Below are 18159 nucleotides of genomic sequence, written 5' to 3'. Positions count from 1 at the left end.
TATATTACTGCACCCTACTCTATATTACTACATCCTACTCTATATTACTGCATCCTACTCTATATTACTACACCCTACTCTATATTACTACATTCTACTCTATTACAACACCCTGCTCTATATTACTACATCCTACTCTATATTACTACATCCTACTCTATATTACTACATCCTACTCTATATTACTACATTCTACTCTATTACAACACCCTGCTCTATATTACTACACCCTACTCTATATTACTACACCCTACTCTATATTACTACACCCTACTCTATATTACTACACCCTACTCTATATTACTGCATCCTACTCTATATTACTGCATCCTACTCTATATTACTACATCCTACTCTATATTACTACACCCTACTCTATATTACTACACCCTGCTCTATATTACTACATCCTACTCTATTACAACACCCTGCTCTATATTACTACACCCTACTCTATATTACTAGACCCTACTCTATATTACTACACCCTACTCTATATTACTACACCCTACTCTATATTACTGCATCCTACTCTATATTACTACACCCTACTCTATATTACTACAATCTACTCTATTACAACACCCTGCTCTATATTACTACATCCTACTCTATATTACTACATCCTACTCTATATTACTACACCCTACTCTATATTACTACATTCTACTCTATTACAACACCCTGCTCTATATTACTACATCCTACTCTATATTACTACATCCTACTCTATATTACTACACCCTACTCTATATTACTACACCCTACTCTATATTACTACACCCTACTCTATATTACTACACCCTACTCTATATTACTACACCCTACTCTATATTACTGCATCCTACTCTATATTACTGCATCCTACTCTATATTACTACATCCTACTCTATATTACTACACCCTACTCTATATTACTGCACCCTGCTCTATGTTACTACACCCTACTCTATATTACTACATCCTACTCTATATTACTACATCCTACTCTATATTACTACATCCTACTCTATTACAACACCCTGCTCTATATTACTACATCCTACTCTATATTACTACACCCTGCTCTATATTACTGCACCCTACTCTATATTACTACACCCTACTCTATATTACTACACCCTACTCTATATTACTGCATCCTACTCTATATTACTGCATCCTACTCTATATTACTACATCCTACTCTATATTACTACATCCTACTCTATATTACCACATCCTACTCTATATTACTACATTCTACTCTATATTACTGCATCCTACTCTATATTACTACATCCTACTCTATATTACTGCATCCTACTCTATATTACTACATCCTACTCTATATTACTGCATCCTACTCTATATTACTACCTCCTACTCTATATTACTGCATTCTACTCTATATTACTACACCCTACTCTATATTACTACATCCTACTCTATATTACTACACCCTGCTCTATATTACTACACCCTACTCTATATTACTACACCCTGCTCTATATTACTACATCCTACTCTATATTACTACATCCTACTCTATATTACTGCACCCTACTCTATATTACTACATCCTACTCTATATTACTGCATCCTACTCTATATTACTACACCCTACTCTATATTACTACATTCTACTCTATTACAACACCCTGCTCTATATTACTACATCCTACTCTATATTACTACATCCTACTCTATATTACTACATTCTACTCTATTACAACACCCTGCTCTATATTACTACATCCTACTCTATATTACTACATCCTACTCTATTACAACACCCTGCTCTATATTACTACATCCTACTCTATATTACTACACCCTACTCTATATTACTACACCCTACTCTATATTACTACAACCTACTCTATATTACTACATCCTACTCTATATTACTGCATCCTACTCTATATTACTACACCCTACTCTATATTACTACATTCTACTCTATTACAACACCCTGCTCTATATTACTACATCCTACTCTATATTACTACATCCTACTCTATATTACTACATTCTACTCTATTACAACACCCTGCTCTATATTACTACATCCTACTCTATATTACTACATCCTACTCTATTACAACACCATGCTCTATATTACTACATCCTACTCTATATTACTACACCCTACTCTATATTACTACACCCTACTCTATATTACTACAACCTACTCTATATTACTACACCCTACTCTATATTACTGCATCCTACTCTATATTACTGCATCCTACTCTATATTACTACATCCTACTCTATATTACTACATCCTACTCTATATTACCACATCCTACTCTATATTACTACATTCTACTCTATATTACTACACCCTACTCTATATTACTACACCCTGCTCTATATTACTACATCCTACTCTATATTACTACATCCTACTCTATATTACTGCACCCTACTCTATATTACTACATCCTACTCTATATTACTGCATCCTACTCTATATTACTACACCCTGCTCTATATTACTACATCCTACTCTATATTACTACATCCTACTCTATATTACTGCACCCTACTCTATATTACTACATCCTACTCTATATTACTGCATCCTACTCTATATTACTATCTCCTACTCTATATTACTGCATTCTACTCTATATTACTACACCCTACTCTATATTACTACATCCTACTCTATATTACTACACCCTGCTCTATATTACTACACCCTACTCTATATTACTACACCCCTGCTCTATATTACTACATCCTACTCTATATTACTACATCCTACTCTATATTACTGCACCCTACTCTATATTACTACATCCTACTCTATATTACTGCATCCTACTCTATATTACTACACCCTACTCTATATTACTACATTCTACTCTATTACAACACCCTGCTCTATATTACTACATCCTACTCTATATTACTACATCCTACTCTATATTACTACATTCTACTCTATTACAACACCCTGCTCTATATTACTACATCCTACTCTATATTACTACATCCTACTCTATTACAACACCCTGCTCTATATTACTACATCCTACTCTATATTACTACACCCTACTCTATATTACTACACCCTACTCTATATTACTACAACCTACTCTATATTACTACATCCTACTCTATATTACTGCATCCTACTCTATATTACTACACCCTACTCTATATTACTACATTCTACTCTATTACAACACCCTGCTCTATATTACTACATCCTACTCTATATTACTACATCCTACTCTATATTACTACATTCTACTCTATTACAACACCCTGCTCTATATTACTACATCCTACTCTATATTACTACATCCTACTCTATTACAACACCATGCTCTATATTACTACATCCTACTCTATATTACTACACCCTACTCTATATTACTACACCCTACTCTATATTACTACAACCTACTCTATATTACTACACCCTACTCTATATTACTGCATCCTACTCTATATTACTGCATCCTACTCTATATTACTACATCCTACTCTATATTACTACATCCTACTCTATATTACCACATCCTACTCTATATTACTACATTCTACTCTATATTACTGCATCCTACTCTATATTACTACATCCTACTCTATATTACTGCATCCTACTCTATATTACTACATCCTACTCTATATTACTGCATCCTACTCTATATTACTACCTCCTACTCTATATTACTGCATTCTACTCTATATTACTACACCCTACTCTATATTACTACATCCTACTCTATATTACTACACCCTGCTCTATATTACTACACCCTACTCTATATTACTACACCCTGCTCTATATTACTACATCCTACTCTATATTACTACATCCTACTCTATATTACTGCACCCTACTCTATATTACTACATCCTACTCTATATTACTGCATCCTACTCTATATTACTACACCCTACTCTATATTACTACATTCTACTCTATTACAACACCCTGCTCTATATTACTACATCCTACTCTATATTACTACATCCTACTCTATATTACTACATTCTACTCTATTACAACACCCTGCTTTATATTACTACTTCCTACTCTATATTACTACATCCTACTCTATATTACTACACCCTACTCTATATTACTACATTCTACTCTATTACAACACCCTGCTCTATATTACTACATCCTACTCTATATTACTACATCCTACTCTATATTACTACACCCTACTCTATATTACTACACCCCTACTCTATATTACTACACCCTACTCTATATTACTACACCCTACTCTATATTACCGCATCCTACTCTATATTACTACACCCTACTCTATATTACTACATTCTACTCTATTACAACACCCTGCTCTATATTACTACATCCTACTCTATATTACTACATCCTACTCTATATTACTACACCCTACTCTATATTACTACATTCTACTCTATTACAACACCCTGCTCTATATTACTACATCCTACTCTATATTACTACATCCTACTCTATATTACTACACCCTACTCTATATTACTACACCCTACTCTATATTACTGCATCCTACTCTATATTACTGCATCCTACTCTATATTACTACATCCTACTCTATATTACTACACCCTACTCTATATTACTGCACCCTGCTCTATGTTACTACACCCTACTCTATATTACTACACCCTGCTCTATATTACTACACCCTGCTCTATATTACTGCATCCTACTCTATATTACTACACCCTACTCTATATTACTACACCCTGCTCTATATTACTACACCCTGCTCTATATTACTGCATCCTACTCTATATTACTACACCCTACTCTATATTACTACATTCTACTCTATTACAACACCCTGCTCTATATTACTACACCCTACTCTATATTACTACACCCTACTCTATATTACTACACCCTACTCTATATTACTACACCCTACTCTATATTACTGCATCCTACTCTATATTACTACATCCTACTCTATATTACTACATCCTACTCTATTACAACACCCTGCTCTATATTACTACACCCTACTCTATATTACTATACCCTACTCTATATTACTACACGCTACTCTATATTACTGCATCCTACTCTATATTACTACATCCTACTCTATATTACTACATCCAACTCTATATTACTACATCCTACTCTATTACAACACCCTGCTCTATATTACTACATCCTACTCTATTTTACTACACCCTGCTCTATATTACTGGACCCTACTCTATATTACTACACCCTACTCTATATTACTACACCCTACTCTATATTACTGCATCCTACTCTATATTACTACACCCTACTCTATATTACTACATTCTACTCTATTACAACACCCTGCTCTATATTACTACATCCTACTCTATATTACTACATCCTACTCTATATTACTACACCCTACTCTATATTACTACATTCTACTCTATTACAACACCCTGCTCTATATTACTACATCCTACTCTATATTACTACATCCTACTCTATATTACTACACCCTACTCTATATTACTACACCCTACTCTATATTACTACACCCTACTCTATATTACTACACCCTACTCTATATTACTACACCCTACTCTATATTACTGCATCCTACTCTATATTACTGCATCCTACTCTATATTACTACATCCTACTCTATATTACTACACCCTACTCTATATTACTGCACCCTTCTCTATGTTACTACACCCTACTCTATATTACTACATCCTACTCTATATTACTACATCCTACTCTATATTACTACATCCTACTCTATTACAACACCCTGCTCTATATTACTACATCCTACTCTATATTACTACACCCTGCTCTATATTACTGCACCCTACTCTATATTACTACACCCTACTCTATATTACTACACCCTACTCTATATTACTGCATCCTACTCTATATTACTGCATTCTACTCTATATTACTACATCCTACTCTATATTACTACATCCTACTCTATATTACCACATCCTACTCTATATTACTACATTTTACTCTATATTACTGCATCCTACTCTATATTGCTACATCATACTCTATATTACTGCATCCTACTCTATATTACTACATCCTACTCTATATTACTGCATCCTACTCTATATTACTACCTCCTACTCTATATTACTGCATTCTACTCTATATTACTACACCCTACTCTATATTACTACATCCTACTCTATATTACTACACCCTGCTCTATATTACTACACCCTACTCTATATTACTACACCCTGCTCTATATTACTACATCCTACTCTATATTACTACATCCTACTCTATATTACTGCATCCTACTCTATATTACTACACCCTACTCTATATTACTACATTCTACTCTATTACAACACCCTGCTCTATATTACTACATCCTACTCTATATTACTACATCCTACTCTATATTACTACATTCTACTCTATTACAACACCCTGCTCTATATTACTACATCCTACTCTATATTACTACATCCTACTCTATTACAACACCCTGCTCTATATTACTACATCCTACTCTATATTACTACACCCTACTCTATATTACTACACCCTACTCTATATTACTACAACCTACTCTATATTACTACATCCTACTCTATATTACTGCATCCTACTCTATATTACTACACCCTACTCTATATTACTACATTCTACTCTATTACAACACCCTGCTCTATATTACTACATCCTACTCTATATTACTACATCCTACTCTATATTACTACATTCTACTCTATTACAACACCCCTGCTCTATATTACTACATCCTACTCTATATTACTACATCCTACTCTATTACAACACCCTGCTCTATATTACTACATCCTACTCTATATTACTACACCCTACTCTATATTACTACACCCTACTCTATATTACTACAACCTACTCTATATTACTACACCCTACTCTATATTACTGCATCCTACTCTATATTACTGCATCCTACTCTATATTACTACATCCTTCTCTATATTACTACATCCTACTCTATATTACCACATCCTACTCTATATTACTACACCCTACTCTATATTACTGCATCCTACTCTATATTACTACATCCTACTCTATATTACTGCATCCTACTCTATATTACTACATCCTACTCTATATTACTGCATCCTACTCTATATTACTACCTACTACTCTATATTACTGCATTCTACTCTATATTACTACACCCTACTCTATATTACTACATCCTACTCTATATTACTACACCCTGCTCTATATTACTACACCCTACTCTATATTACTACACCCTGCTCTATATTACTACATCCTACTCTATATTACTACATCCTACTCTATATTACTGCACCCTACTCTATATTACTACATCCTACTCTATATTACTGCATCCTACTCTATATTACTACACCCTACTCTATATTACTACATTCTACTCTATTACAACACCCTGCTCTATATTACTACATCCTACTCTATATTACTACATCCTACTCTATATTACTACATTCTACTCTATTACAACTCCCTGCTTTATATTACTACTTCCTACTCTATATTACTACATCCTACTCTATATTACTACACCCTACTCTATATTACTACATTCTACTCTATTACAACACCCTGCTCTATATTACTACATCCTACTCTATATTACTACATCCTACTCTATATTACTACACCCTACTCTATATTACTACACCCTACTCTATATTACTACACCCTACTCTATATTACTACACCCTACTCTATATTACTACACCCTACACTATATTACTGCATCCTACTCTATATTACTACACCCTACTCTATATTACTACATTCTACTCTATTACAACACCCTGCTCTATATTACTACATCCTACTCTATATTACCAAATCCTACTCTATATTACTACACCCTACTCTATATTACTACATTCTACTCTATTACAACACCCTGCTCTATATTACTACATCCTACTCTATATTACTACATCCTACTCTATATTACTACACCCTACTCTATATTACTACACCCTACTCTATATTACTGCATCCTACTCTATATTACTGCATCCTACTCTATATTACTACATCCTACTCTATATTACTACACCCTACTCTATATTACTGCACCCTGCTCTATGTTACTACACCCTACTCTATATTACTACACCCCTGCTCTATATTACTACACCCTGCACTATATTACTGCATCCTACTCTATATTACTACACCCTACTCTATATTACTACACCCTGCTCTATATTACTACACCCTGCTCTATATTACTGCATCCTACTCTATATTACTACACCCTACTCTATATTACTACATTCTACTCTATTACAACACCCTGCTCTATATTACTACACCCTACTCTATATTACTACACCCTACTCTATATTACTACACCCTACTCTATATTACTACACCCTACTCTATATTACTGCATCCTACTCTATATTACTACATCCTACTCTATATTACTACATCCTACTCTATTACAACACCCTGCTCTATATTACTACACCCTACTCTATATTACTATACCCTACTCTATATTACTACACGCTACTCTATATTACTGCATCCTACTCTATATTACTACATCCTACTCTATATTACTACATCCTACTCTATATTACTACATCCTACTCTATTACAACACCCTGCTCTATATTACTACATCCTACTCTATATTACTACACCCTGCTCTATATTACTGGACCCTACTCTATATTACTACACCCCTACTCTATATTACTACACCCTACTCTATATTACTACACCCTACTCTATATTACTACACCCTACTCTATATTACTGCATCCTACTCTATATTACTGCATCCTACTCTATATTACTACATCCTACTCTATATTACTACATCCTACTCTATATTACTACATCCTACTCTATATTACTACATTCTACTCTATATTACTGCATCCTACTCTATATTACTACATCCTACTCTATATTACTACATCCTACTCTATATTACTACCTCATACTCTATGTTACTTCATCCTACTCTATATTACTGCATCCTACTCTATATTACTACACCCCTACTCTATATTACTACATTCTACTCTATTACAACACCCTGCTCTATATTACTACATCCTACTCTATATTACTACATCCTACTCTATATTACTACATTCTACTCTATTACAACACCCTGCTCTATATTACTACATCCTACTCTATATTACTACATCCTACTCTATTACAACACCCTGCTCTATATTACTACATCCTACTCTATATTACTACACCCTACTCTATATTACTACACCCTACTCTATATTACTACAACCTACTCTATATTACTACATCCTACTCTATATTACTGCATCCTACTCTATATTACTACACCCTACTCTATATTACTACATTCTACTCTATTACAACACCCTGCTCTATATTACTACATCCTACTCTATATTACTACATCCTACTCTATATTACTACATTCTACTCTATTACAACACCCTGCTCTATATTACTACATCCTACTCTATATTACTACATCCTACTCTATTACAACACCATGCTCTATATTACTACATCCTACTCTATATTACTACACCCTACTCTATATTACTACACCCTACTCTATATTACTACAACCTACTCTATATTACTACACCCTACTCTATATTACTGCATCCTACTCTATATTACTGCATCCTACTCTATATTACTACATCCTACTCTATATTACTACATCCTACTCTATATTACCACATCCTACTCTATATTACTACATTCTACTCTATATTACTGCATCCTACTCTATATTACTACATCCTACTCTATATTACTACATCCTACTCTATATTACTACATCCTACTCTATATTACTGCATCCTACTCTATATTACTACCTCCTACTCTATATTACTGCATTCTACTCTATATTACTACACCCTACTCTATATTACTACACCCTACTCTATATTACTACATTCTACTCTATTACAACACCCTGCTCTATATTACTACACCCTACTCTATATTACTACACCCTACTCTATATTACTACACCCTACTCTATATTACTACACCCTACTCTATATTACTGCATCCTACTCTATATTACTACATCCTACTCTATATTACTACATCCTACTCTATTACAACACCCTGCTCTATATTACTACACCCTACTCTATATTACTATACCCTACTCTATATTACTACACGCTACTCTATATTACTGCATCCTACTCTATATTACTACATCCTTCTCTATATTACTACATCCTACTCTATATTACTACATCCTACTCTATTACAACACCCTGCTCTATATTACTACATCCTACTCTATATTACTACACCCTGCTCTATATTACTGGACCCTACTCTATATTACTACACCCTACTCTATATTACTACACCCTACTCTATATTACTACACCCTACTCTATATTACTACACCCTACTCTATATTACTGCATCCTACTCTATATTACTGCATCCTACTCTATATTACTACATCCTACTCTATATTACTACATCCTACTCTATATTACTACATCCTACTCTATATTACTACATTCTACTCTATATTACTGCATCCTACTCTATATTACTACATCCTACTCTATATTACTACATCCTACTCTATATTACTACCTCATACTCTATGTTACTTCATCCTACTCTATATTACTGCATCCTACTCTATATTACTACACCCTACTCTATATTACTACATTCTACTCTATTACAACACCCTGCTCTATATTACTACATCCTACTCTATATTACTACATCCTACTCTATATTACTACATTCTACTCTATTACAACACCCTGCTCTATATTACTACATCCTACTCTATATTACTACATCCTACTCTATTACAACACCCTGCTCTATATTACTACATCCTACTCTATATTACTACACCCTACTCTATATTACTACACCCTACTCTATATTACTACAACCTACTCTATATTACTACATCCTACTCTATATTACTGCATCCTACTCTATATTACTACACCCTACTCTATATTACTACATTCTACTCTATTACAACACCCTGCTCTATATTACTACATCCTACTCTATATTACTACATCCTACTCTATATTACTACATTCTACTCTATTACAACACCCTGCTCTATATTACTACATCCTACTCTATATTACTACATCCTACTCTATTACAACACCATGCTCTATATTACTACATCCTACTCTATATTACTACACCCTACTCTATATTACTACACCCTACTCTATATTACTACAACCTACTCTATATTACTACACCCTACTCTATATTACTGCATCCTACTCTATATTACTGCATCCTACTCTATATTACTACATCCTACTCTATATTACTACATCCTACTCTATATTACCACATCCTACTCTATATTACTACATTCTACTCTATATTACTGCATCCTACTCTATATTACTACATCCTACTCTATATTACTGCATCCTACTCTATATTACTACATCCTACTCTATATTACTGCATCCTACTCTATATTACTACCTCCTACTCTATATTACTGCATTCTACTCTATATTACTACACCCTACTCTATATTACTACATCCTACTCTATATTACTACACCCTGCTCTATATTACTACACCCTACTCTATATTACTACACCCTGCTCTATATTACTACATCCTACTCTATATTACTACATCCTACTCTATATTACTGCACCCTACTCTATATTACTACATCCTACTCTATATTACTGCATCCTACTCTATATTACTACACCCTACTCTATATTACTACATTCTACTCTATTACAACACCCTGCTCTATATTACTACATCCTACTCTATATTACTACATCCTACTCTATATTACTACATTCTACTCTATTACAACACCCTGCTTTATATTACTACTTCCTACTCTATATTACTACATCCTACTCTATATTACTACACCCTACTCTATATTACTACATTCTACTCTATTACAACACCCTGCTCTATATTACTACATCCTACTCTATATTACTACATCCTACTCTATATTACTACACCCTACTCTATATTACTACACCCTACTCTATATTACTACACCCTACTCTATATTACTACACCCCTACTCTATATTACTGCATCCTACTCTATATTACTACACCCCTACTCTATATTACTACATTCTACTCTATTACAACACCCTGCTCTATATTACTACATCCTACTCTATATTACTACATCCTGCTCTATATTACTACACCCTACTCTATATTACTACATTCTACTCTATTACAACACCCTGCTCTATATTACTACATCCTACTCTATATTACTACATCCTACTCTATATTACTACACCCTACTCTATATTACTACACCCTACTCTATATTACTGCATCCTACTCTATATTACTGCATCCTACTCTATATTACTACATCCTACTCTATATTACTACACCCTACTCTATATTACTGCACCCTGCTCTATGTTACTACACCCTACTCTATATTACTACACCCTGCTCTATATTACTACACCCTGCTCTATATTACTGCATCCTACTCTATATTACTACACCCTACTCTATATTACTACACCCTGCTCTATATTACTACACCCTGCTCTATATTACTGCATCCTACTCTATATTACTACACCCTACTCTATATTACTACATTCTACTCTATTACAACACCCTGCTCTATATTACTACACCCTACTCTATATTACTACACCCTACTCTATATTACTACACCCTACTCTATATTACTACACCCTACTCTATATTACTGCATCCTACTCTATATTACTACATCCTACTCTATATTACTACATCCTACTCTATTACAACACCCTGCTCTATATTACTACACCCTACTCTATATTACTATACCCTACTCTATATTACTACACGCTACTCTATATTACTGCATCCTACTCTATATTACTACATCCTACTCTATATTACTACATCCTACTCTATATTACTACATCCTACTCTATTACAACACCCTGCTCTATATTACTACATCCTACTCTATTTTACTACACCCTGCTCTATATTACTGGACCCTACTCTATATTACTACACCCTACTCTATATTACTACACCCTACTCTATATTACTGCATCCTACTCTATATTACTACACCCTACTCTATATTACTACATTCTACTCTATTACAACACCCTGCTCTATATTACTACATCCTACTCTATATTACTACATCCTACTCTATATTACTACACCCTACTCTATATTACTACATTCTACTCTATTACAACACCCTGCTCTATATTACTACATCCTACTCTATATTACTACATCCTACTCTATATTACTACACCCTACTCTATATTACTACACCCCTACTCTATATTACTACACCCTACTCTATATTACTACACCCTACTCTATATTACTACACCCTACTCTATATTACTGCATCCTACTCTATATTACTGCATCCTACTCTATATTACTACATCCTACTCTATATTACTGCACCCTTCTCTATGTTACTACTCCCTACTCTATATTACTACATCCTACTCTATATTACTACATCCTACTCTATATTACTACATCCTACTCTATTACAACACCCTGCTCTATATTACTACATCCTACTCTATATTACTACACCCTGCTCTATATTACTGCACCCTACTCTATATTACTACACCCTACTCTATATTACTACACCCTACTCTATATTACTGCATCCTACTCTATATTACTGCATGCTACTCTATATTACTACATCCTACTCTATATTACTACATCCTACTCTATATTACCACATCCTACTCTATATTACTACATTCTACTCTATATTACTGCATCCTACTCTATATTGCTACATCATACTCTATATTACTGCATCCTACTCTATATTACTACATCCTACTCTATATTACTGCATCCTACTCTATATTACTACCTCCTACTCTATATTACTGCATTCTACTCTATATTACTACACCCTACTCTATATTACTACATCCTACTCTATATTACTACACCCCTGCTCTATATTACTACACCCTACTCTATATTACTACACCCTGCTCTATATTACTACATCCTACTCTATATTACTACATCCTACTCTATATTACTGCATCCTACTCTATATTACTACACCCTACTCTATATTACTACATTCTACTCTATTACAACACCCTGCTCTATATTACTACATCCTACTCTATATTACTACATCCTACTCTATATTACTACATTCTACTCTATTACAACACCCTGCTCTATATTACTACATCCTACTCTATATTACTACATCCTACTCTATTACAACACCCTGCTCTATATTACTACATCCTACTCTATATTACTACACCCTACTCTATATTACTACACCCTACTCTATATTACTACAACCTACTCTATATTACTACATCCTACTCTATATTACTGCATCCTACTCTATATTACTACACCCTACTCTATATTACTACATTCTACTCTATTACAACACCCTGCTCTATATTACTACATCCTACTCTATATTACTACATCCTACTCTATATTACTACATTCTACTCTATTACAACACCCTGCTCTATATTACTACATCCTACTCTATATTACTACATCCTACTCTATTACAACACCCTGCTCTATATTACTACATCCTACTCTATATTACTACACCCTACTCTATATTACTACACCCTACTCTATATTACTACAACCTACTCTATATTACTACACCCTACTCTATATTACTGCATCCTACTCTATATTACTGCATCCTACTCTATATTACTACATCCTTCTCTATATTACTACATCCTACTCTATATTACCACATCCTACTCTATATTACTACATTCTACTCTATATTACTGCATCCTACTCTATATTACTACATCCTACTCTATATTACTGCATCCTACTCTATATTACTACATCCTACTCTATATTACTGCATCCTACTCTATATTACTACCTCCTACTCTATATTACTGCATTCTACTCTATATTACTACACCCTACTCTATATTACTACATCCTACTCTATATTACTACACCCTGCTCTATATTACTACACCCTACTCTATATTACTACACCCTGCTCTATATTACTACATCCTACTCTATATTACTACATCCTACTCTATATTACTGCACCCTACTCTATATTACTACATCCTACTCTATATTACTGCATCCTACTCTATATTACTACACCCTACTCTATATTACTACATTCTACTCTATTACAACACCCTGCTCTATATTACTACATCCTACTCTATATTACTACATCCTACTCTATATTACTACATTCTACTCTATTACAACACCCTGCTTTATATTACTACTTCCTACTCTATATTACTACATCCTACTCTATATTACTACACCCTACTCTATATTACTACATTCTACTCTATTACAACACCCTGCTCTATATTACTACATCCTACTCTATATTACTACATCCTACTCTATATTACTACACCCTACTCTATATTACTACACCCTACTCTATATTACTACACCCTACTCTATATTACTACACCCTACTCTATATTACTACACCCTACACTATATTACTGCATCCTACTCTATATTACTACACCCTACTCTATATTACTACATTCTACTCTATTACAACACCCTGCTCTATATTACTACATCCTACTCTATATTACTACATCCTACTCTATATTACTACACCCTACTCTATATTACTACATTCTACTCTATTACAACACCCTGCTCTATATTACTACATCCTACTCTATATTACTACATCCTACTCTATATTACTACACCCTACTCTATATTACTACACCCTACTCTATATTACTGCATCCTACTCTATATTACTGCATCCTACTCTATATTACTACATCCTACTCTATATTACTACACCCTACTCTATATTACTGCACCCCTGCTCTATGTTACTACACCCTACTCTATATTACTACACCCTGCTCTATATTACTACACCCTGCTCTATATTACTGCATCCTACTCTATATTACTACACCCTACTCTATATTACTACACCCCTGCTCTATATTACTACACCCTGCTCTATATTACTGCATCCTACTCTATATTACTACACCCTACTCTATATTACTACATTCTACTCTATTACAACACCCTGCTCTATATTACTACACCCTACTCTATATTACTACACCCTACTCTATATTACTACACCCTACTCTATATTACTACACCCTACTCTATATTACTGCATCCTACTCTATATTACTACATCCTACTCTATATTACTACATCCTACTCTATTACAACACCCTGCTCTATATTACTACACCCTACTCTATATTACTATACCCTACTCTATATTACTACACGCTACTCTATATTACTGCATCCTACTCTATATTACTACATCCTACTCTATATTACTACATCCTACTCTATATTACTACATCCTACTCTATTACAACACCCTGCTCTATATTACTACATCCTACTCTATATTACTACACCCTGCTCTATATTACTGGACCCTACTCTATATTACTACACCCTACTCTATATTACTACACCCTACTCTATATTACTACACCCTACTCTATATTACTACACCCTACTCTATATTACTGCATCCTACTCTATATTACTGCATCCTACTCTATATTACTACATCCTGCTCTATATTACTACATCCTACTCTATATTACTACATCCTACTCTATATTACTACATTCTACTCTATATTACTGCATCCTACTCTATATTACTACATCCTACTCTATATTACTACATCCTACTCTATATTACTACCTCATACTCTATGTTACTTCATCCTACTCTATATTACTGCATCCTACTCTATATTACTACACCCTACTCTATATTACTACATTCTACTCTATTACAACACCCTGCTCTATATTACTACATCCTACTCTATATTACTACATCCTACTCTATATTACTACATTCTACTCTATTACAACACCCTGCTCTATATTACTACATCCTACTCTATATTACTACATCCTACTCTATTACAACACCCTGCTCTATATTACTACATCCTACTCTATATTACTACACCCTACTCTATATTACTACACCCTACTCTATATTACTACAACCTACTCTATATTACTACATCCTACTCTATATTACTGCATCCTACTCTATATTACTACACCCTACTCTATATTACTACATTCTACTCTATTACAACACCCTGCTCTATATTACTACATCCTACTCTATATTACTACATCCTACTCTATATTACTACATTCTACTCTATTACAACACCCTGCTCTATATTACTACATCCTACTCTATATTACTACATCCTACTCTATTACAACACCATGCTCTATATTACTACATCCTACTCTATATTACTACACCCTACTCTATATTACTACACCCTACTCTATATTACTACAACCTACTCTATATTACTACACCCTACTCTATATTACTGCATCCTACTCTATATTACTGCATCCTACTCTATATTACTACATCCTACTCTATATTACTACATCCTACTCTATATTACCACATCCTACTCTATATTACTACATTCTACTCTATATTACTGCATCCTACTCTATATTACTACATCCTACTCTATATTACTGCATCCTACTCTATATTACTACATCCTAATCTATATTACTGCATCCTACTCTATATTACTACCTCCTACTCTATATTACTGCATTCTACTCTATATTACTACACCCCTACTCTATATTACTACATCCTACTCTATATTACTACACCCTGCTCTATATTACTACACCCTACTCTATATTACTACACCCTGCTCTATATTACTACATCCTACTCTATATTACTACATCCTACTCTATATTACTGCACCCTACTCTATATTACTACATCCTACTCTATATTACTGCATCCTACTCTATATTACTACACCCTACTCTATATTACTACATTCTACTCTATTACAACACCCTGCTCTATATTACTACATCCTACTCTATATTACTACATCCTACTCTATATTACTACATTCTACTCTATTACAACACCCTGCTTTATATTACTACTTCCTACTCTATATTACTACATCCTACTCTATATTACTACACCCTACTCTATATTACTACATTCTACTCTATTACAACACCCTGCTCTATATTACTACATCCTACTCTATATTACTACATCCTACTCTATATTACTACACCCTACTCTATATTACTACACCCTACTCTATATTACTA

At 33.7% G+C, this 18159-nt stretch overlaps 1 protein-coding gene across 1 annotated transcript in view; it reads left to right on the top strand.

Moving 5' to 3' along the window:
* The window catches only part of LOC106596437 (desmin), a 42733-nt gene that overhangs the window by 16530 nt on the left and 8044 nt on the right, over nt 1–18159 (top strand).

This window comes from Salmo salar, unplaced genomic scaffold, assembly GCF_905237065.1.
Source record: "Salmo salar unplaced genomic scaffold, Ssal_v3.1, whole genome shotgun sequence".
Lineage (NCBI taxonomy): Eukaryota > Metazoa > Chordata > Actinopteri > Salmoniformes > Salmonidae > Salmo > Salmo salar.
Note: the sequence above shows the minus strand (reverse complement) of the source record. Positions and strands in the feature narration are given on the sequence as shown.